This window comes from Balearica regulorum, chromosome 3 (genome assembly GCF_011004875.1).
Source record: "Balearica regulorum gibbericeps isolate bBalReg1 chromosome 3, bBalReg1.pri, whole genome shotgun sequence".
Lineage (NCBI taxonomy): Eukaryota > Metazoa > Chordata > Aves > Gruiformes > Gruidae > Balearica > Balearica regulorum.
The window spans coordinates 9,034,262-9,057,396 of NC_046186.1; the positions used below are offsets into that span (position 1 = coordinate 9,034,262).

The 23,135-nt window shown below is 42.5% G+C and overlaps 1 long non-coding RNA gene across 1 annotated transcript in view; it reads left to right on the plus strand.

Annotated features, from left to right (window-relative positions):
• Positions 1-22,722, plus strand: part of LOC142601428 (uncharacterized) — a 32,384-nt gene extending 9,662 nt beyond the window's left edge. The window contains exons 2-3 of the long non-coding RNA XR_012834983.1: positions 15,659-15,783; positions 21,633-22,722. This is a non-coding gene — a long non-coding RNA (uncharacterized LOC142601428). The remainder of the gene's footprint in view (positions 1-15,658; positions 15,784-21,632) is intronic.
• Positions 22,723-23,135: the final 413 nt, after the last annotated feature.

The following is a 23,135-nucleotide window of genomic DNA, read 5'->3' on the forward strand; positions in this document are numbered from 1 at the left end:
CTTTTAAAAGTTGCCTTTAAGTTTTGATTTAGTAACATATAAGATGCTCAAACTACAGTGAGTTATCACTCACTGGTGGTGGCTGAAATTCTTGCAGTTTCCACCTTCAGCGGTTGTTTTATGGTTACTCCAGAACCATGTGAGCGAAGCAGATTTATGACCTGTGAAACAAATATTTGCATGGAGCACATCAGTCAGTCAGTGCGGCTTGGAACGTGTTTTCTCCCGGTTGGGAAACCAGACAGGTATCATCGCGGGGGTGACTCTGCTCCCAGGTGTCGTCCCTTTGGCTCGAATACAGAGTTTTGTGTGTGAGCAGGTGTTTGCTGGCTGGAACCCAAGGAGGAACCTCTGGGAACCCTTTATTTCATGTAGTACTGGGTTTGTAGGCTTGCAGACCCTCACTCAGCGTTAAGAAATAGCCGTAATAACCTGTCATATTCCTGAAAACGGAGCGTGTTTGGCTGCTCTGTCAGGCGTTACGATTGGCAGGGTTTCCAGGCGTGTGACAGCATCACCTCTGGACTCGGGGCCAGCACAAGCAAATAGCAGGCGCCGGCCTTAAAACAGCCCGAGGGAGTTGTTCTGCTCACGATTTGTGCTGGACAACTTCTCCATACAGGACATTCTCCAAACTGACCACTTGGAATGCCTAAAGTTTATGTGGGTTCAGAGAGGGCTGGGATGAATTCCCGAAGCAAAAACATCTATGGAGAGCTGCTAAACACAGAGGCACCGGCACCGGCTTAAGAAATCCCTTTGCTGTAATTAGCTGCAGTCAGGGAACGTGGTCTGACGAGGTATTGCCTCATAACCTCCCCGTTTTATGTTCTTCCCTACACATCCTCCCTTGGCACGTGCCAGATAGCATACAGATAGACTTCTGGCTTTAGATGGTAAATGTAGACCTGGGAAAAGCTTAGAGTGGTTGAATTCTTCTGGGGAAAACGTAACTCTCCAACCAAGTTATAGATGCTATTGGAAGTGTTCAAGGCCAGGTTGGATGGGGCTTTGGGCAACGTGGTCTAGTGGAGGGTGTCCCTGCCCATGGCAGGGGCGTTGGAACTAGATGATCTTCAAGGTCCCTTCCAACCCAAACCATTCTATGATTCTATAACCTTTCCACCAGCACTCTGCAAGGCTGTCTGGAGGTGCAGGTGAGGCACAGGTCTGCACTGCGGGCGTGCGGGATGCAAACATTGCAGCAAGAGACATCGGGGAGTGAGGGTTGTGCCTAGCTGGGACACTTGGTAGCTCTAGAAAAAGCAGTTTCATGGAGACAACTTGTTTTTCTGGGCAAGGACTACCACCACCTCTAAGCACATCTCATTAATTCTCAGTAGGAGAGATGGCCCCTCCGAAAGAGGCACTGAAATGATCTTCCAGATCCCCTCTTGCGCAAGGTGTGACTTTTCTAGAGGTTTTGAAGCATAAGAAACTGAGGCTTAACTCCGCCTATATGAGGCTGTCAAACCTTATTCCAGAAAAAAATGATGGGGAACACGTTGTGAGTCTTATCCTTACTTTAAGGTCAAACCTTCACTGAACTTTGTTTTAACTGTGAAAAAAACCTCCTCCGGTTTATTTCCCTTTCTGTAGGAAACTCAGCATATGAATATCGTGCCTAAATTACTGTGGAAATGCAGCTAGGGACATACTAGAATGACTGCTATGAATGTGATTTGATTGGAGATACACAGTGATTCCAGTTTAAAAAGACAACTTTAGCACAGTTGACGAAGAAAAAAAAGAAAATCACCTACTTTGATATTTGTTCTATGTCAGAATCTTATTTCCATTCTTTTCCGCCCCTCCATGCCTTCTTCCCTTGCACCTTTGCATCACACGATTCCCAAATAATCTCCACTGCTTTCAAAAACTGTTTAAAAACGGGAATGCTCAACTCGCTTTTGAATTGTGGACTCACAATTTGAGGCTGAATCTGCAGGCCTTAACAGAGATAAAATTCGTATTGACCCTGGGCTCTTCGATGGCATATGGCAAATGTCACCTGAGTTATTAACAGCCAAACAGAATAATGGGCTCCGTTTAGTATTTGAGGAAGCCTTTACCAATGAATTGGAGGAGATTTCTTTCTAATCCCAGATGCCGATTAGTTTATATTCCGATCCACACAGTTTGCTAACCTTATGATTTTTATACTAGCTGGAATGAGTGCAGACGCTGTTATTCAGCCTGCAAATGGCTAATCTTTTTAGAAATTTAAGATTAGAAATGTACATTAAGAATGTTGAATTTAAATGTAATCCTCTGTTCACTCACCAGTGCAGACTGTTTCAGGATATTTGTTACTACGCTGAAAACATTTTCGTCTCTCTTGGAAATGGCATTTATATTTCCTATTCCTGTGCACCAATGACTGTTTTAAAGAGCAATATCTTGTTAGGCACTCGGGATAAAAGCTAATCCTTGCATCCTGGGGAGCTGGGACTCCTTCGTGTCAGAAACCCTCAGCCAGAAACACACACGTGCTTTGCTTAACTTCCAGGAGTAATCCCTTGGTCTTCAGCTACTCATGCGAAGTTAGGCACGCAGGTTAGCGTGTCCAGGGCCGGAGTCCCAAAATTAATTGCTTCCAGCCTCTGCGTTTCTCAGGGTGGCGGTGCTGATAAAGGCAAGGCGGTAACGGTGAAGCTTTCTCAGACGTAAAGCAGAGAGAGGAGGAAACATTTTGACATTAGGGTCAGTGAAAACTACTGCGTTATCTTGTCCTTGAGATTCACGTTCATTATTTATCACGACTCCAAATCAAACAGGCTCATCATTGGTTTTTCCTTTTAACACAGCTCTTCCCTCCCGGCCCGGTGTCAGGGGCTGCTGTCCTGCAAACTGTGTGAGCTGCGACCCTGAGTCGTTCACTGGAACCTTCATTTTGTTTTCCAGCTGGTGTCAGGCTGGATACGTTTCCATAAACTGGGGAAGTTCCTCTCTAGGAAAAAAAGAAAAAGAAAAAAATCATACATTATATGATGCCAAATCCTAAACGTCCAGCGTGCTTTCCGCCAGCTCGCAGTAATATTTTGATAGATACCGATAAAGATGTTTCACAAACCAGTGCCTTTCACTGCAGAATATTCCGACGGTGATTTCACACCACACGAGAGGACAGTGAGAAGGTCGGCTGTGAAACGTGTGATCGATTCGAGCGCAGACAGTGAATGCCGCAGACCTCTGTCGGGTCCCTGAGCTCTAAGTGGTCTTCTGAGCACGGACGGTGGGCTGGTGGTTGTGAGGGAGGAACTTCACGTGTGTCCTGGGTGTGCGTGTGCCTCCACACAGCCTGCACGCTCCCTGCGGCGTCCCACACGCCGGTGCCGACGGCGTGAGGGAGGGGGTGGCAGCAGGAGCCGGCAAGTTCGCTGCTTATATGGAGTAAAAAGACGTGTCTCCTTTTAGAGCAGCTTTATGAACCAGCCTGTCCACCCCTCACACTCCACTCTTCAGTAACTACCTCGGTTGCTGCTCTGTGCGAATGGTCTCCGTGCCCCTGAAGCACCAGGTATGGTGCAGTTGTAGGGTGGCGAAACATCTGCCTGGCAGTTTAACGTAGTGCACATAAATGGCTTAAAGGCACAGCCTGCTTTGTCTCTTACCGATTTGAATGACCTTTATTTGTAAGGAACAAGTTGCTTCTGCTAATAGCACGTCAGGATTTTTAGCAGAAGCCCACAGCGCCCGTGTCTGGGTGCCTTGGATGCTGTCCCGGGGTGTGGGAGGGGTTAACCCCAGAGGACAGACCCCGCGTGTTGCCAGTGTCCTTCATCTGCAGAACCCTTCGGTGGATGGGAGTTCCTCTCGTGGAGCTGCTCCGTGAGCAGGTCGGCAGGGATCCCTTAGGTAAGCGACGTGTTTGCAGTCGATTATACGTATCGTATAATTGCATCCGATATACGGAGTATTTTCCCCATGATTGTTCTTTGAACCCACCATGCGCGTGACCCTGCCATGTGAGGTAGGAGCAGACTTGTTCTTACTCGGAACAGCAGGATGTGAAATGCTTTTGTGATCTCCTTTCCGTAATGGACAAATGCCCCACGTAGAGTTTCAGTGGCTTATGATTCCTTCAAAGTAGTCTGCTGGGGGGTGGGAGAAAAAGCAAGACCTGCTGGAGATACTGAATTATAAAATGTTTTAAAACCAGAGAATTAATTAAAATGAATTTAAAAAAAAATTAGAGATGTCTGGATGCTTTCCAGCTTTTTCTGTTGTATTCCAGAGAATCCAGAGGGAATAATTTGGTAGAAAATCATATTCACTAAATGATAACCAAATGTTGGGTCACTACACTCAAGGAAAGCCAGATGTAATCTGAAGCAAAGTGCGGCCTGATCCAAATTGCCTGAATAACCTGGGCTACCTCAGTTGTGCTACTGTTTTCAGTAAAAGTTTTGACTGCTGGGAAATTCTCTTAGGTGCATATATATATATTTATATATATTTTAATAAGAATAATAGTGGAAGGGTTTCAAAGTTATGCAAGTATTGAAGTTTCTAATTAAATAATTCATATCTAAGTCAAAGATGAAAAATCCAATAACTGTAATGGTATATAAAGCTGCTGAAAGGTGTTTTAAATATATGCATCTATAAAGCTTCATAGCTGGATTTCTAGCCCAGCCTTCTTCTGTACTCTAATAAATCCTTCTCATTCTTATATGTGTTATCCCATCTTATGTCTGTCACAGAGCACTGGGCTGAGACGCAGGCGCTGGGATCCTCCCTATAGACAAGGGCAATAAAAGCGCTAATATCCACCTTCTTTTGGTTTTCGGTTTTTTGGGGTTTTTTTTAAGGCTCCAAAGTCACAGAAATGTGGAGCTGGAGGTCTGGTGACTGACGAGTAAGTGGGCAGAAAGAATGCGTATGCCTCCAAAGATTACATACTTTAAAATATTTTCCTGGCTTTATTGGTAGTTTAGAATTTAAACTAGTCACATATTTGCTATTGAAAAGAATTTTTGACAGCAAAACATAATTTTGAAATAAATGGGAAAGTGTCTGCTTTTGTCCAAAAGTTTCTTTTTTTTTTTCAGTTTTCAGCATCGACTGACTTGGGAAATTTTCCAGTCCCTTTCCTTCAGAACATTGTTATGATGAAGGCTATATAAAAATTGAAAGTATATACTAAAAGGCAGAGGTTTTCTTCTCCTTTGGTATTTTTCATCTACTGCAATACATAGTATATCTCAATTCCTTTGAAGTCAATGGGAGCCTTTTCATCGATTTTAATGGCAGCTGGATCAGACCTTTAGTGAAAAGCAATGTACAAAGGCGCTGCGCTAACTTCAGACTAGAAACAAATCCTTTTAGGCAAGCAGCACCTAACGGCAGCCTGGGCTTTGCCGGGGGAGGATGCTGCCTGGTGTGGCACCATTTGCTTCCCGTTACGGTGCTGGGCTATATGCAACCAACCTTTTGCTGCCTGGACCCTGCTTATTTGGGATAGAAGATAGAAAAGGCTATTTTTTTAGAGCGACTTGAGAGTGAGTCTTGAAATAAAGTAGATGCAGGAGACTAGTAGGGTTACGGTGAGGGCGACTGTGTGGGGAGAGGCTGCCTATAATTGAGAAAGCTTTACCACATTTGATTCTGGGAAGGGTGTTCTTTCAATGTGGTCTGTTTTGATAAGCGGTATGAGAATTTTTAAAGTCAATAACTTGGTTTATAAACTTCAGCTCAGCTGGACTTAATCCTGCAGCTAGCAAATCCACAGACCAAGTAGTCCAGCTGTGTCCTCATTTGTTAAGATCTTAAACCCAAGAAGACGTCTGGGATGCTGAATTTTTTTTTTTTCTTACACATTTATAAAAAGCCTAATAAAGGCAGATAGGAATAAGATGTGCAGCAAACCCGGCTCTTTCAGTAGCGAAAAGAGGGAGAGGAAAGAGATGCATTTAAATTATCCTTGGGCCAGCCCAAATTTGGGTCTTGTGCCTGTAAACCTTATCTCTGCCTCAGGGAAAACACTTCCAGCAATCAGGCAGATTCAAGGAAGCACATAAGCACATGCCTAAGGCTTCTTGTCTTAGGTATATTTTCCTAAACAGCGATACTTTACTGATTTGAAGCCTGTGCCACACGATTGTATGATCATATTTTGTAGAGTGAGACCCTCACCCTGTTACTCCAGAGCAAAATCTTTGGGGATAAATCCCAGGGCTTGTATGGCTCTCCGTTAAATGAGACTGCGAATTTGAGCCTGCACACAGCCCATTACAGGGCTGGGGTTGTAATGAAGAAATCTTTCTCTTTGCAGGAGTGAAAAACGATCAATAATTTAAAATATTTTATATTACTATGTTGTTAATGAACATTATAGATTATTTTATACATTATATTAATAAATGCGATACTCACTAAAGAAAGAGCCTCAACATGGGCCTGTTTAAGAAAGTCGTATATAGCGCAGCTGTAACTTTTTTTAAAAAGCCATCCATTATTTGTAACACCTTTTAAAACTGTTTATTGCTTTATATTTAGCGATTGCTGGTATTTCCTTCCCTCCTTCTGTTTCCAGCTGAGCTTGATTTTAATATGGCTTTTTTTTTTGTTTACTTCAGCGCAGATGGTGAGATGTATAAGGAGAGCTTATATAGAGAGCCTACTCTTGTTCCCCGTGAAATTCATATGAATTTTGGCCACTGACTACAATGAGCGCAGAAGTGGGCCTGGAATAAGAGATTGCAGTGTTGGATTGTTTTGCTTGTAAGAGGCAGGCTGGATGCAGATATTTATGATTACAGAGAACATAAATAAAACTGGAGCAGCCATTTCTTTTTTTTTTTTTCTTTTTACCCCTTCTGTTTTCCCAAGGGGAAGAGAAAAACAAGCGTGCTTCATTGAAGTAGGTTGCATATAAATTTTAAGTCAATAGAAGGAAATATTTCCTCACGCTGCACTGTAGACAGGCTGTTAAGATCGCTGCTGCTGTAGGTCATAGACCTAAAGTAGTTTTCAAGAGTACTGAGTAATTTTGGAGTTCGTGGTCACAAATAGTCAGCTCTCAGAGTGCATAATTCCTCTGGGAGAAGTACCGTGTTTCTTCACTTTCAGGAGGGACATCACACACTTCTCCTTCATGAACCTAAGGTGAAGCCTGGCTCCCAGACAGGTCACAACTTCCCACCCTCTCCATGGGACAACAGTTTTGTGCCCAGAAGTTGCCAGTGCGGGTCAGCAGACTACTAGCATAGGACTAGCATGATCTGCTTGGAAAGAAGCAGCAAAACACCATAAACCAGGCAGTTGTGGAAGCACTGTTGTGATGACTTGGACAATCTGTGTATGGATGATTTAGGATTTCTGTCTGCAGCTGTAAAGATGACCCCATGAACTTCCCCAATAGACAGGCAATTAGCTGTTTGTCGACTAAACGTACCTCCACCAGACTAAGGACAGTAATTACTAGGCGTTAATGATGGCTGGACAGGTGCAGATGGGAGTTTGGTGAGCTGAAACTCTCCAAAGGCAGGACAAAAACTACAGTCCTTGCTGAGCTCTTGGAGTACGCTGCTGGAGTGACTCAAGAGCTGTGCAGAGCCTTGATGGAAAGGTCTTTTGGCCAACATGGCCAATAATCTCATCTGGCCAACTTGGCCAGTAATCTCTTTTGGCCAACGTGGCCAACTTGACCAAAGGTTGGCTTAAGCAGCTTAAATAGGCAGTCGTTGCTCGTCTCCTCCAGCTCATTGAAAGTGCTGTGCATTAGGGCATATTCACATGAGGGATGAGGCAAACAGAGCTGCCCAGGCAACGCTGATGGAGGGTGATGGAGCGAGCTGGAGATAACAACTCCTTCAGCAGGGACCATCGTGCTAGAAGAGGACGTTTGGGTCTTGGTGGAGAATCCTGTACAAATCCCTGTACTCATTACGTGCTGACCCATGGCCTTCAAACACCAGGCTTTGAACCCGGAGCGTCGGCATGGCTGGCATTTGTTAGAAATTGTGCTTTTCATTGTCTACGTGTGGAGAATTGCTGGTGTCAAAATAATTTAGGGTGGGGGTTGGGGCCAACAGTTTTACTAACTTCTGGTACAGGGAGAAAGGGAGATGGGCAGAGTGAGTGCACTTACACCGTGAGTTGTCGTCCATGCAGTTGTCCATTTTACATATCCCAGCAAAAAGGCCAGTGGGTTTATAAAAAAGAGAGAGAGAGATGGAGATTATAGCACGCTGTTGGTCAGATTATAGATATTTTATTCAAGTAGGTCAAATTTTGCGACTTATCTACTTATCAGTGTCTCTCAAAAAATCAAGCATAGCTTTAAAAGTTACAGTATTTATGCTAATGTACAAATCACTGGAAGATCACTGGCTTTTATTTCACCACCTCGCAGAAATTATGATCGCCACAAAACCCTGCTGCCTCAACAGGTCCTTCTGGTATCTTGTTACCCCGTTCCCGGTACTGATGCTCAGATAACTCTCCTGGGAAGCCTCGCTGAAATCTGTGTTTGCACAGGGGTCCACACACAGGGAGCTCATTGTAGGGCTGGGGTCTGAAGCCTCATTATATTTAAAAAAATCCAAGGTGTTATGCTATCAAATATCACCAGAATGACACTAGGCTATATTTCCCAGGATAAATGAGCACATTGGCTTTAATATTGCGGTGTTCACATTTAGATTTTCTTTCTGCAGTTTATTCACTTATTTTCTAATTCAGAAAATGCACTAATTTGCAGGTTTGCCTGTTACTGGTATGAATTAGGGTGCTTTTACTGTATAGTAAAATTAAAAACCACAGACTAGCAATAATATCTGTACTGCAAAACACCCTCCTTAATTAAGCAATAGGACATGAAAGGCTGTATATTTCTGAGTGATTATAGCACACCTCATGTTGTTTTATAAGGCATGAAATCTAATGCAGAGTGACCACCCGAGAATTGTAGTAATTGCCCTAAAAACACTGCCTGGAGTGCCTGGTTGCTATTGTGAAATGCAATCAAGATGTAAAAATAAGGATTAGAGAGAGACCTGTGCATGAAAAAAACCCCTCTCAAATATGGCTCTTGCCCTCCATGATAGCTTCTCGTTTCAGCCGCGTCTTGTGCAAAGTTTTAAAGAATGTAACTGAACGGTGAAGGTGCAATTAAAGATTTGTAAACTCATTGGAAACAGCATATTCTTGATATAAAAGTGTTTGAGGGAATTAAACCCCCTTACAGACAGGATCTCACATGCTCGCCTGAATTCTTTAGGTTTACGTTTAGCTTTTTACAGACCCTATTTTTTTCAAGTTTTAACTAAGATTTTTTTGGCATTTAGTTAATCACTTCTACATAAACAATAATTAAATGGCCATCACCTTGGAAACTGGCTGCAACGTTAATCTTGAACTCAAATATAGGGTCTGTTACAGCCAACAAAACAATTAACCCAATTTGTTCAGACCATTAATACAAAAGATATAACATTAAAAAATCAAACCTTAGTAGAGGCAAACATAAGTCACATTTTGCAAGCAGTTGTGTTCTCTGCTCACCCAGGGAGCGCTCCCATTTTGTATGTTGATGTGCATAAAATAACCAGCAAAAACCCGTTCCGCTGGGCCGTTCGGTTTAGATAAGGATATATGGAGTCCCGCGTGGTTGTGGTAGGTACCACAGGGTGTTTTAACCAGACTAGGAGTTAGGAAAAATAGCGATTACAGCCTGCTACGGATTGAATAACAACTTTTGATGTGTTCTAGTAGCATCCTGCAGTGATGCAGCCAAGGGTGAATACAGGTAAATGTTTACCCTCTTCTAACTTGGGCAATATTGAGTTCATACCAAATGGGTAAGGATATCTATTTTTTATTTATTGCTACACAACTGAAACAATGCCATTTGTGTTCCTCCCAAGAACTCTGCAAAACACATGTCTGTTTAAGTGGATGCTTTAGACTACCCTTTGAGAGAGAGGAGGAAAAAAGAGAGGGTGATGGACAGCCATAAATACCTTTGCTGGAAACTTTCAACCCAACCTTTTTCTTTTTTTTTTTTTTTCTTTCTCCATTTTCGTTTTGAATTTTCTTTAATTGAAACCTCAGTGGCAATTCTAACCTTCATTGAACATTGAAATGCCAATAGAGCTGCTCTATAATGGAGGGCTGTGTAGCAAGACTGTACAATAATATCCTGGTGCAATATAACAGTAGGTAGCTGGGGAATGTAATCGATTTCCAAAAGAACTCGAATGACCCTCCTCGCAGACACGCAGCGCTCCGAAACTCCGCTGACTCCAGCTCCGATCAGTTCTGGTTCACTTCCTTCTTTAAGAGGAGGATGTTTAATCTTATCAAGAGCCGGTATGAAGCCTTTTTTTTTTTTTTTCCTCTTTTTGCTTTAAATAGCATGTGCGCCATTATGCTGTCACCTTTATTTACCTGCCAGGCTTTACCCATATGCCTCTATCAGGGTATAATTATGTAAAGTTGTAAACGTCAGTACGGGAATTATGTCTTTCTGGGACAGTGATTGCGGTCTAATGCCAGATGCCATCAGCTGAAAGGGGGGGAGGATGGAGCAAGTACCGAAAAGGGGAATGATTCAATTTAAAGGAATCCAAGATTTCTTCTGGAGATGTCCTGCATTTCTGTACGAAGGAGTTCTGGTTGGGAGGGCTGTGCTTCCACTAGGGAAGATCCTTAATTGTGCATTAACTTATAACCTTGCTACATATATACAATAGCTATGAAATGGTTACGCTTGTTTTTTAATGCATCTTTCAATTTTTAAGAACTTTCCTTCTTTCCTTCTGAGATGCACTGGCTGTGGGAGACACACATGGATATTTACAGTTCTGAAATGGAATTCTTCTGTGTGTGTTTCCATATGGAGAATCGGGATCTAAGTAAAGTTAAACGACTATGCTTGTCTTGTTTTTTGATTTCTGGATCTCTCCACATCCTACAGAGGTCTTCTAAGGGGTAGCATAAAATTGGGCTTGATGTTCAGAAAAACATGACAGACCTTAAGATGTATTTTGAAATATTTCTTACTTGAATTATGGGAAGCAATGACAAATATCATAGCACCGTCAACATTCTTGCCTCGTAAACGCTCATTGTTTTATAGCAGATATAGCACCATGTCTCTTTAAACGAGAGATTTCTTTATGAAACACTGCTCCTGATTTAGCAAAGATTTTACTCTCACCTTTCTGTTTCATAAATATGATCTTCAGGTTTCGAAAATTTCCCTTTACAGGCAGAAGCGCTATCAGTTCCCTTTTATAAACAATTAAATGTATTTGCGTTTCAGATGAACCTGTCAGACAACCCAAACTCTCCTCTTTAGATCCTTCTTTTGCCGCTCGCCTGCGTTGAATATAGTGTTTATTACTTCCCTTTTCTTTTCTTTTTCCTTGTTTCGTGCCACAGTCAGCGCTGCCTGTCTCAAAGCTCTGCTTGCTTAGCCTCTGGTACGTTCAGTGATATTTAAATAACGTAATACAGTATCAGGTGTTTTTGTAAAACCCAATTCAGTCAAAGACTTCAAATTCAAAAGCATAAACATGAAGTAATCGAGGGGAACGTTGTTTGCCTTAATTTAGCTGCATCGATAAAGTCTTGCGGTCCCACAGAAATAGGAAAATGAAAGGATTCGTCTTTTTTTTTTACAGTTTTTGATGTCATTTTAGGGTCTGCGCAACGCTAATATTTTAGTTAAAGAAGAGTTCATCCCTTTTTTCCCTTTGCCTGCGCAGCTTTGCCGGTACCGGCAGGTCGGGGGGGTGGGGGGGAGGTCAGCGCTGCCAGTTTTCAGTTCGGGGTTTGGCCGCCAGAGGGGGGTGCGCGTGCTCCTGCCTGCCCGCTGCCCGCGCCCGCTGCCCGGCGCGCATCCCCCCGGGGCTGCGCCGCTGCCTGCAGGCCTGCCGGGATGCTGAGGTCAATTTATCCCTTTTCAGGTTCAGCGTTAGAGATGCGGTGCAATCCCTTAAATCGTTGCCGTGGGAAAGACACCGCGCAACCCGGAGCCTCTTTCTTCTTTACCCGACTATTCATCAGGCATCAAGGAGCTGACCGTGTGTTTTTCTCATACTAAATAAAGAAGCTCAGGGTCTAAGGACCTGTGCAAACCTTATCACCTCCCACTTTCCTGGACGCCTGCCTCTTTCACCTGCCTCCTCCAGAATAAGAACAGGCAATTATATTAATCTCCTCCTTTCTCCCCTGAAAATCCCACGTCCATTTAAAACAAAATGTTGTGCTGCACACACAGTTCACCTTAATAACAAGAAGGAGAAGATGAATGATACCTGAGAGGTATTTATCATGTCACTGATAGTACTATTGGTGCGCAAGGTGCACTAAAAAACTACCTTGACTAAAATAGAATTAAAATGTGCGATTTTTCCCTGTGTTTAGGGAAATGAGGGAGCACAGGGGAGCTGTTCGGGAGTGTTTTAAGAATCCGGTTGCAAACAACTGTTAGAATTGTAGGTACACATTTAGTAGCTTTAATTCAGTCTTTGAATCTCCCAGGATTCACGGGTCAGTTAATAAGGTACTGTGCATTTATCTTCAGAATTGGACCTGAATACCGAGGTTTTGCCACTTCTGTATAGAAAGGTCCCAGTCCTGCACCGACCCCATTGTAGCTGGACATCCAGGGTTACACAGACCTTGACGGATGTCGCTATGTAGCTCTTTGCCAACGATCTTTGTGTTATAAAGCCAGGGCTTCAGTCCTAAATGTTGGTATTGTCCGAATCTTCCTTTCTTTCTGCAGGTGGCCAACACTCTGTTTTCTGGTTTTCTGTCTTCTCCATCCAGAGATGGTCTTGTGGGTATAAAGCCTGTGAAGCATTTTGGAAATGAATACTGTTATGCAAATTGTTGCTAGAAACAGAGCACAGACCTATGCGTTGTAGATTCAGACCGAGCTCTCACTGAGATCAACTATAACGCTTGTCTAAATAGCAGAATGGTTTGCAGAATCGGGCAGGTATGCTGCATTTATTTATATAAGCTTTTGGAGACCAAAAGGTGAATTTTGGCATGCAAAATTGTCAGCACAATGGCAGCTGAACCCTATTCTGTCTGTTGCAAAGTCTCATTGGGTTTAAATGATTTCTTTTTAACCTGCTCTAGTCCCTCCTCGACCTGCTGGAGCCCCGATTTTAGCTCACCACTAGGATGTGAAAAATTACATCTCCAGGTAAGAGGAGCCTTAGCCTCATTGGCAGAAAGGACATAAAAAAGTGTTTGACATTATTAAACTAAGCAGCCTTAGTCATCATGTGGCAACAAAGCACCTGGAGGAATCATGTTTTGAAACAAAATAAGGTTAATAAAACCACGTTTGAGGTAGGGCAGACAAAAGGGTAGAGGTTATACTAGTTAGAGGTGCCTGTAATCTTGTAGCAGTGCGCTCGGAGGAAAGGACTGGCTTTCATATTTCTTCTGCTGAAGTAATCAAAAAAACAGAGCATCAGTCAGTCTTGAAGTGATGCAGTCTAGCCGCAGTAGGCTGGAAAACATACTTGTATCCTAAAGGTGCTGCCCAGTAACTTCTTGTGAAGCCATGTTTGCTTAAAGCAGTGAAAGGAACAATGTTGTTTGGGGAAATGCTAAAGTTTGGTGAAAAAAACCCTCCAAAATATTGTGTTTCTGGCCCCATTCATTTAAATCCTACCCCTTCCCTTAGTCGTAATCTTTATTAACGGTCCAGATGCTAATTTCCTCTGAACAGAAAGAGTTTTCATGGAAAATGGCGATTGTTCAAGGTGCAGAATCTGTAAGAATCAAGACCAGAATCAAGAATCAGACTTTGCGCTGGCCAGAGAGTGTCTGAAGCGTGGATAGGCATTGGGCTGGGATTTCCCGAAGGAACCAGTGATTGCTTACCCACCTCTCAAACAAACAGGTTTACAAAGGGCAGTTCCTGAATATTGCCTGGAACTGGGTCAGCAAAAATATTCAAGTTGCTTTTAGGACATCGTGGTTGCATGTAGGAAACCTCGGGTGAGAGTAGAGTAAGTCTGGTTTTAGGAGACTTGTTGGGTATATTGCCATTTACAGTAGTCGATACAGCTGATTACCATGGTTACCACACAGAAGCATTATGCACCTTGTTTGTGATTTTGGTTGCATGGTTAGAGAAAGAGAGAGGGAGGGATAAAAAGCGTATTTGAGAAGTGTAGCCTGTACTTAACTCATAGGGGTCTTGTAAGGTTGAATTAGCTAATATTTTCTGCTTTGCTTTGGAGATGTAAAAACTACTTATGTTTTATTACTGTGGGTTTTTCTTTTTTTTATTTGGACAAATCTTGCCAGGTTTAAGAAGTCACAATTCTTAAATAGTTTAACCTTTTAGACCTGTAGGAAGAATTTTATATTATGGGAAAACCTTTGCTCCTAAGGAGAAGAGAAGATAGATGATCCAGTAATTGAGGTGCTGAGCTGCATCTTAAAAGATCTCTGGCTCTGAGAAATCCTTCCTGGTAGCAAGTCAATTCATCTAACCAGGACTCAGTTTACCCTCAGTGGAGGGTAATAATTTCCTTTCTCATCTGGTCTACCTAGATCGTAAATTCAGAGACTAGAGGCTGCCCTTAACTACCTATTTGCATCTAGCGTGGCTGTAACAAGAAGCTGGTACTAACTGTGGCTTGTGTTCCCTTGAATAACCACATCAACCATGAACAATTTAAGGATGGGATAACTATTTTGCTTGAGTTGTTTAGGTGTCTTCAGTGGACAGTCAAAAAAGCAAAGGAGATGTCATTGTAAATTAGCTGCTTCTCCTGACTTTAGCTTTGCAAACATCCACAGTCAACGGGCTGCAGTTTTATTACAGAGCCATGGGACCTATTTTACTCTGGTATCTTTAAATTAACCAAGGTGTTAACTAGGGTAGTAAAGATAATGGCTCTTTTAGGCTTACTGAAGCTCCAGGCAGACCGGGAAGCCAGATCCTCTGCTCGCAAATGCTCGTGTAGCAGCAGTGTCATCATTTTACATCAGCTGAACAACTGGCTCAGTATCCTGATATTAAAGGGTAGATTCCAACTTTAAAACCTTAAGCAAAGTGGAGAAGGGATGCCTCAATTACTCTGATTCATCGTGATATTGAGAATCAGGGGATTAATGAAAGCTTTAGTAGATGTGAATGGAAAGATAGGTAGAGAAATAAGCTTTTTCTCAATCCCTCTTGTGACAGGGTTATGTTAGAGGGCCATGACCCATTATCCTATCTTGGAGCTGCTGGGCAGGATTGATATGAAACATCAGGAATATAGTCTGTCCAGATTTCAGAGGACTTTGTTATGCTGAGCTCTGAAAAAGTAAAATATAGGCAGAATATGAGCCAGCTGCTCAGGGTGCAAATTTTAGGCACATGGAATAAACTGGAAAGCATGTGAACTCCCTCTGCCATGCAGAATGGCTAAAAATATTGCAGAAATCCAAGCTGAATGCTGGAGGCCTTTTGTTCTTTTTCCTCCTAAGCAGATCTCTGGTAAAAATAATTTCTCTGCCACCAGAGAGCTCCTGCAAGAATGTACTCCAAAGGGTGATGGGATGGGCTAGTTGAATATATTATTTCTCGGAACATTTTAAAAAATATGTATTTATTTGCTTTTGTTAAAATAATGTTCAAGTAATAAGTGCTTTGTGTCTCTTTGGTATGTAACCTTGCCTCCAGACTGTGCTGACCAGGTCTCCAAAACAAAGAAGATGAATACATCCATGTGATCCCTGTAAAAAGCACAAATGTATTATCCCTGACGCAAACTATTCCGAAGAAGAAAATATTTTTTTCTTGTGTTGGTAGGTATGACATTATATATGGCACTCCTAGTAAGAGTTTCTAAAATAGCTATGCTGCATAAAAAGGTGAGAGTGATGAATAATTAGGTCTAAGCAAAGAAGAAGTATTTCAAAACATTTATCTTAGAGCTGCATCAGAAGCAAAATGACATCCCAGTTTTAATTTTTCAGTATACTGGACAACTGGATGCAAAGGGGTCACTCCCACGGAACATGGATAGTCCAGCTGCCTTTCCCTGCACACAGGCAATGAAATCTCTTTTTTTTTTTTTTCTGTTCTCTCTGCTACAGATGCATCTGAATCTTTGTTTCAATTATATTATTTGTAATTAATTGCACTTTTGAAGTTCCGTAGATGTGAAGCAGAGGATATTCTGCAAACCCCATGAATGAAGATATTAATAAAGTATTCTGTATAAATATACCCAGACTTTTGCTGAGGAGGAAAAGATCTCTGATCAGAGAGTTTTCTTGGGCTGGAAGAAGTAGTCCAGATCTCTGAGCAGTGGAGTGGTGACTGAGCGCTTGGCCTCAGCCTCTTTGGTTGTATCTCAGGAAAGAGGTGACAGACGGTACTGTAAATCTGATAGCAGAGAGAGGTTCCTTTGGGTCACATCACCTCTTGTTTTAACTCGAGACTGGCTCTTCTCATTTGCCATTCAAAACTGGTTTTATAATAAGTGTCAGGACCCTTGGGTCAGCAGAGCAGTGAAAAGGCTGGCCGTCCCAGCTCGGTACAGCTGCAGCGAGTTCACCGGTGCTCCTTTCCGGCAGCCCAGCTCACCTTGGCCATCAGCTCTTCAGCCAGACGTGCAGTCGGAGCCTCGGACAGCGGAGGTGTGGAGGCAATTCTAGCTAGTGCTGGGTGCTTACGGTATATTGTCTGTGCTTTAGTCCAAACTATTTCACACTAAGGGCCCTCTTCTAAACACTGAATTAGGTGGAATCTTTCAAAACTTCATGGGTGATAGCCCTGGAAGTAGAAAGTCTTCATGACTCACTGAGTATTGTCAGTGAGGAATGATTGAAGTCATCTACTCACAATCCCACTAATCCCCTGCCATGTCTCCGAGACAGGACATCAGAATTTCTCCGACGACTGTATCAAATGCCACGCTCAAGTCCTGCGTGAGGAGTTATTTTTCAGAGTTCCGATAAAGGGAAATGTAGGTTATTATGAGAAATGGATATAAATTTAATAACAAGGTCTGATATAAGCAGGAAGGCTTTTTACATTGTCTGTTCTACTAAGATTACGGACAGCCCCTATAATATGATGTGCCAGCAAAGCAGAAAAATGTTTTGTGCTATTACAGCCTGGTGTTGGGAGTGTGGATCTTCCCTTTTCAGTGATTCAAGTGTAGTGGAAAGAGATTTGTGTGCAAATAGCAGAAATGAACAAACCAACCTAAATTCAGTAGCTGAGAAAATCTTGGACTGTTTTCCCAGAAAAGCTAGTAAAGTGTGTCAAAGTGAACGCTCCAAAAATCTAACTGTCCTTTTAGAGTTAAATCAGGATTTTTTTTTTTTTTATTTAAACAGAAAGCTCTATAGGTAGGACATAACCTCTTAATAGAGGGCTTGAGCGGTTTGCTACCTGATGCTTTGCAGCCTTGAGGAAGTTATTCACAGCAAGAGGAACAGATGCTGTTGGAGGGTTTGTACAATTGGGCGTTTTGAGGAAGAACTGCTGTTGAGGTAAAAGGGAATAGCACTCCTTATGTGAAAAGGCTGATTTACTTTTAAGTCAGTAACCGTTGCATTGACAATTGCTACAGAAGATAGATGTAGCGGTTATGCTGAGTGAAGAATTAATTAGCAAAAGCTTTCAAGGTTATGAGGTATTGGCCCACTGTTTCTGGTTTGAATTCAATGGATTCTACAGCAGAACACAGCTGGGTTAAATACAGGAATGAATCAACCTCAAGAACATCACAAAAAATGTTGACCAGGTTTCAAGCAAAGACATCAGCTGGGAGATACTTGATAAATGCGTAGAGAGCCTTCCCTTGCTGTTGTACAGTGAATTGGTTTTTGGTACTGTCTGAATGAAACAATGACAGAACATAATGCAGTTTCATAGTGGAGGAACATCCCAGGGTATCTTAAAAGAACGTGGAGACAGCAAGGTGCCACTCAGAGCTGGCAGTCATGTCATGGTCTCTTTCAGCAGGACCCGTTTTGGGGAGTGTGCAAGAAAGGGCACAGCTCACTGAATCATGGAGCCTGGTCCATACATTTATTGTCAGTTCTCAGGGTAAGATTCTCATCTCATTTACTGAACACTAGTCAAATCTTGTTTCAAACAGAATGTTTTCCCTGCCTTGTAGAGGGATGCTTGTCACCATGGTGTCCAAGGGCCTGATGTGTGTTGACAATGTTACCCTTTCCATGTCCCAGCAAGCGCAGGCATGTGGTGTTTCATACATGACGGACACATAGAGGAATGAAGTGATTTGTGCGAGTCCATACTGAAAGTCTGCAGCAAAGCTGGAAAAAACACCACCACAGCTGTGCTTACATTAGCGAGTAGTGGGGCACTGTGCAAGGGAAGCTGTAACACTGAGAGGAGTGGTTCTGAAGACCTGACATCAATTTGTTTTGGAGGCTTTACTTCAGACTTGGTCTACTGTCATCCAGGGGAATGAACTCCTATTGGCAGCTGGAGTGCACCTGGGCTGCACCTGGAGCACATCCTTCAGTTTAATTTAACCCTGAAAGAGTCCAGTTTGCCTACTCTGAGACAAGTTGTGATATGAACCTACAGGTGATGATTGGGAGACTTGCTTCTAGTGCACAGTCCTGACCTGAGATAACGTGCTGCTGTAGGAACACCCTCTGTCCTCTGCCACACTCAATTCCTCTACAGTATTTAAGGTGAATCCCAGGAGGCAATTCCTACAGCGTCTCTGACATCACGTGTAAAACCAGGCAATTACTTGCAGATTATTGATACTGTCCTTGGCTCACTTTTCTCATTTAAAACCTTCTTCTCAGCGAGCTTGCTGCCTTACATAGCTTCAGCTATCTGCTTTGCATCAATGACTTACAAATCTACCTGTTCTCTCCTGACCTCCCTGCCTCCATCAAGTCCAGCAGCTTGTCCTGTTTCTCTCTGAAATTTCCCTCTGAATGTCTTGCCCTCCATTTAAACTTCACGTGGCAAAACCATCATAGCTCAGTGAGCTGCTTGAAGTCATTACAGCAGGAGCCCAGACAGCCATTAAACATAATAAAATTTTACATATGTCTTAGGTTAGTGATAGGAAGAAAAATGTTTCTGCTAATTGAGCTAATTTTTATTAGGTATTTTATTTCAGTATTGTATTAAGTAAGTGTACTTCAGTAACTGTACTTCAAACATTCTATAAATGATAGAACAAAGTTTTTCTGATATAATGTTTAGTTCAGCTTTTGAAATAAATTTCTCAGGCATCACAGAAGGCAAACATCCATTCTCATACTTGTGGATCCCTCTGTCATGTTTGACATTGTTGGCCACAAGCTACATTTGCTTGTCTCAGGGAGGCTGTGAGCCCCAGGGTAATGAGCTTAAATGGTGTGAGACCTGCTTCAAGGCATAGTTGCAGCAGGCAGTGAGAGGAAACAGCAGTGCTGTCAGGAGAGCTCTCACTGGTACGATCCCACACAGATTCTCCTCTCTCTTTAGTGTTATTCACTATATGAGTCAGTAGGATTTAGGTATCTCTGAATCTGGGATCTGGGATGGCTAAATCCTCATCCCTGCGATGGTGATCAAGGTTGTGTTGCCATAAAAAGGCTGCTCGTACCTTTTCACCAGAGGGCACGGCCATTCAGTGACTCAAACGGAGTTATGTATCTTGATGTTGTCAATGGTAAGAGGCATGTCTGGGTCAATGGGAGCTGCTCTGTGACTCATGATAAGCCCAAAAAGGAGATCAGGAAGGAGGAAAGGACCCGGAAGAGGTAATACTATGTCCTCGGGCAGCAGCTGAACACAACCACCCAGCTCTCCTGATTCCTTGGGGAACCCTGCCAGAACCTCCCCGAACCACCTCCCTAACTGCCTGTACTGGGAGCCTTGCAGAAGACGTTGTGTTTGAGGAGTTTGTGATCTTGAACAGGCCTTGTCTGCTCCATTGGACATTGTATTTAGGGTTTGAGAAGCCCGTATGTTATTAACATAATCTGTAAGTTATAAATATTTGGTAAAAGAAAACTCTATTTGGATCAAAGGGTGAAATGTGTTGATCTTGACCAAGAGATGTTTGCGCGTTAGGAGTTGTTGATCCACATAGCAGTTAACCTGAGCAACCTGTGCCATGCTGCACTGTGCTGCATGTCCAGTGTGTCCTTCAGGCTGTGTTGTCCTGCATAAACCCTGTGGGCACAGGACAACCTCAGCCAGCTCGTTGTATGAGATGCTCCTGCAGGCAGCTCCCACTTGGTACCAGTGATTACTCTGCCTGCGTGGCCTTGCCTTTATCTAAAAGTGCAGCAAGAAGTTGTCATGCAAACATCCTTTGTGAATAGAGTTGTTCTCTTGTAAGAAAATTATATGTTGGCTCAAATGACCAAAAAGGAGATATTTCTCTCCGTGGACAGGATCCGCTCTGCACAGTGAGCCATGGGATAATCCATGCAGGGTCCATGCAATGCTGCAAGGACACGGGGTGCCACTGTCTGAACGGGTGTAAGGTTTACTTGCTATCTATATTTCTCTTCTTATTCTGTCTTATTAAAACAGTTCTCAATCTGCCTTATGCATCAGCTTGCTTATCACAGAAGAGCTTTCACCCACATCGTGCACTGGCAGGGTTGTTGGTTTTGGATGACTTCTGGAATCAAAGATTTTGGGCAATTTTCCCCTGTTTCTGGGTAAAATGTCCCTAGACCCTCACAACATGGCCAACTGAAGTTGAGGTTTTACTTCAACTCATGAGGCAGCACAGGGTGCTGCTCTCCACCAGTCCCCAGGAGACCTACCTTGCCCAACCATCCTGGGCAATGCATATCTCTGGGTGCCTCTGTCAGTCCCACAACTTACTGGTCTCTACCTCAGCAAGAGAATGTCTGCTGCGATTAGTAAGGAGAAGAGCGGAGAAATCTCTGATTTGGAAAAGTCCCCCTTGATTGATTTCTGGATCACAAAAGATAACCAGCTGCCAAGCCTCGGGAACACTCCAAGTAAGCATTCACATAAGCAGACACCACACGTCTGACAGATGTTAGTCACATTGCTTAATGCTCCACTGGATGCTACAGATGTGAGCATGGTATAAGAACCTACAGAGGAAAGAAGGGGATAGAAAAAAACCCACCAAATGACAATTTCCCTGAAGAGATTGTTTCTACACTTCCTTGTCTAGATTCTCAATGCAGGTTCTGTTGTATAATTAATAGCGTATCACCTTTATTCCCATACCAGTCTTACACCTTACAGGCTGTCATCTGAAAACACAGGCAGAGATTTTGTGCTGTGCCAGATTTCAGCTAGCAGAAGGTTATGGGAGAATGTTATAACAGTCAGTTATAGAATTTTAATTTCAGATTATTAACCTATATATATATATATATATATACACACAAAGACATAGGTTAAGTTGACCCATAGTCCTCTCTAACCTTTGCCTGCTAGAGACACCCAAAGTGCTTCCCCCAAGCTACAGGTAGAAAGGTGGAGGAAGGCAGGGGCAGCACGTCTGCTTTGGTTAGCACAGTTACATGGCAAGAAGGCTCAGCCACAGGAAATGGATCTTTACCGATATCCTGTCCTGGGATTTCTCTGAAGCTCCACACCATAATTTATATTCCTGAAGTCATGAGAAATAACGTCTTTCCTGAAACCAGCACTTTGCTTTCTCCAGTTGTACTTGCCATACTTTGACACGTGCTCGAGCCATGAAGCCTGTCATGCAGGACAGAACCTTCAGCTGTTGACATCCAGCCACCTCCTGCGTCCTTTTCCTCACGAGCTCAGAACAAGGACTGTAACATCATAGCCCGAGATGTCTGGAAGAAAGGATGGCTGATGTTGCATGCTCAGAAGATTAACAGATTTGGGCACATAAGTTCAGTTATACAGGTATTCCTTGGGACTGAATGCATCCCTAAATGTTTTTACTTCAAACTGTCATTACAAGACACTGTGAAATCTCACTGTAAAATATTTTGTTCTGTTATCTGAGTTACATAAGGCTCTGGAATAAAATCTCCAACAATTTAGCTTGCTTGTGTGTACAGAGCAGTAAACAGATACAAATTCAAAAGGAAAAGGAGAAAAAAATGCCCTCAAGAAAAGTATGAATGAGCTTGAAAAGGGCAAATAAAATAGCAGAGACATTTATATTGGTCTCTCCTACTGCTTCGAACAAAACAATTATGAGATAAGAGAGGCAAGAACGGGAGGAAATTCTTTCATTTTTCACATTGCAAGTCCGAAGGATCCAATAGCCTGTTTATGAAGAGCAATAAAGAAGATACATGAACTTGGTAAAGATGTTGTTACAAATATATTGGCCTGTTTGGAAAGGCCAGGAGTTTGGGTTTTTGGGGGGCTTTTTTGGGTTTTGATAGTGTTGTTGCTTTTTATATAGAGCTATCAGCTAAGTTTTTAAGGGTGGGATATTTTTTTTTTTGTCAAGAGAGCAATAACTGACAAGAATGGTTTGTTATAACTAGCAGAGAGGACTACTGCTTTTATTTAGGATTTGGAAATGGTATGAAAAAGAAGCAGATGGGAACTGGAATTTAATGAAGCTTAAATAAGCAAATATAACATTGACCAGCTTTTAAACAAACTTAAAAGCAACTATTCCTTGTTCCTAATTTGAAGTTTTAAAAAACAGAATGCATTTGCCTGATACAGTGATGCTAAAAATGGTGGCTGATGTTCCAAAGGGAGATTTATCACTTTTTTTGCTTTCTAGTCTGAAATGTGTGTTCTTTTGAAATGGTGCAGGGAAGCTCATCTTTCTGCCAGTTAAGGGATGGTGTTCACAGCATTATGGCACTTAAAAAGCAATAAAATTAATGTATGTATCTTTTTTTTTTTCCCCCTTGAATTTTCCCTCTCTCACATAAAGAAAACAAAATAACATATTCCAATACAGAAATGTGAATGTGCTACCAGTCTAGTAGTGACTGGTATTATCCTGTGGAAAAAAATCCATGCTTAGGAACAGCTGTAAGGTCTCCGCAACTCTGCCACTGTCCCCCCTACCAAGAAACTTGTTTTGTTAGCAGAATCTAGCTGTCTGAGTGCTGTGTGTGGTGCAGTAACTTTTACTAGTGCTATATTCCCCTATCATAATTAGACATCAAAAAATATGTAGATCAGAAATCTCTCCAAGTCAAGAAATCAAAAATTA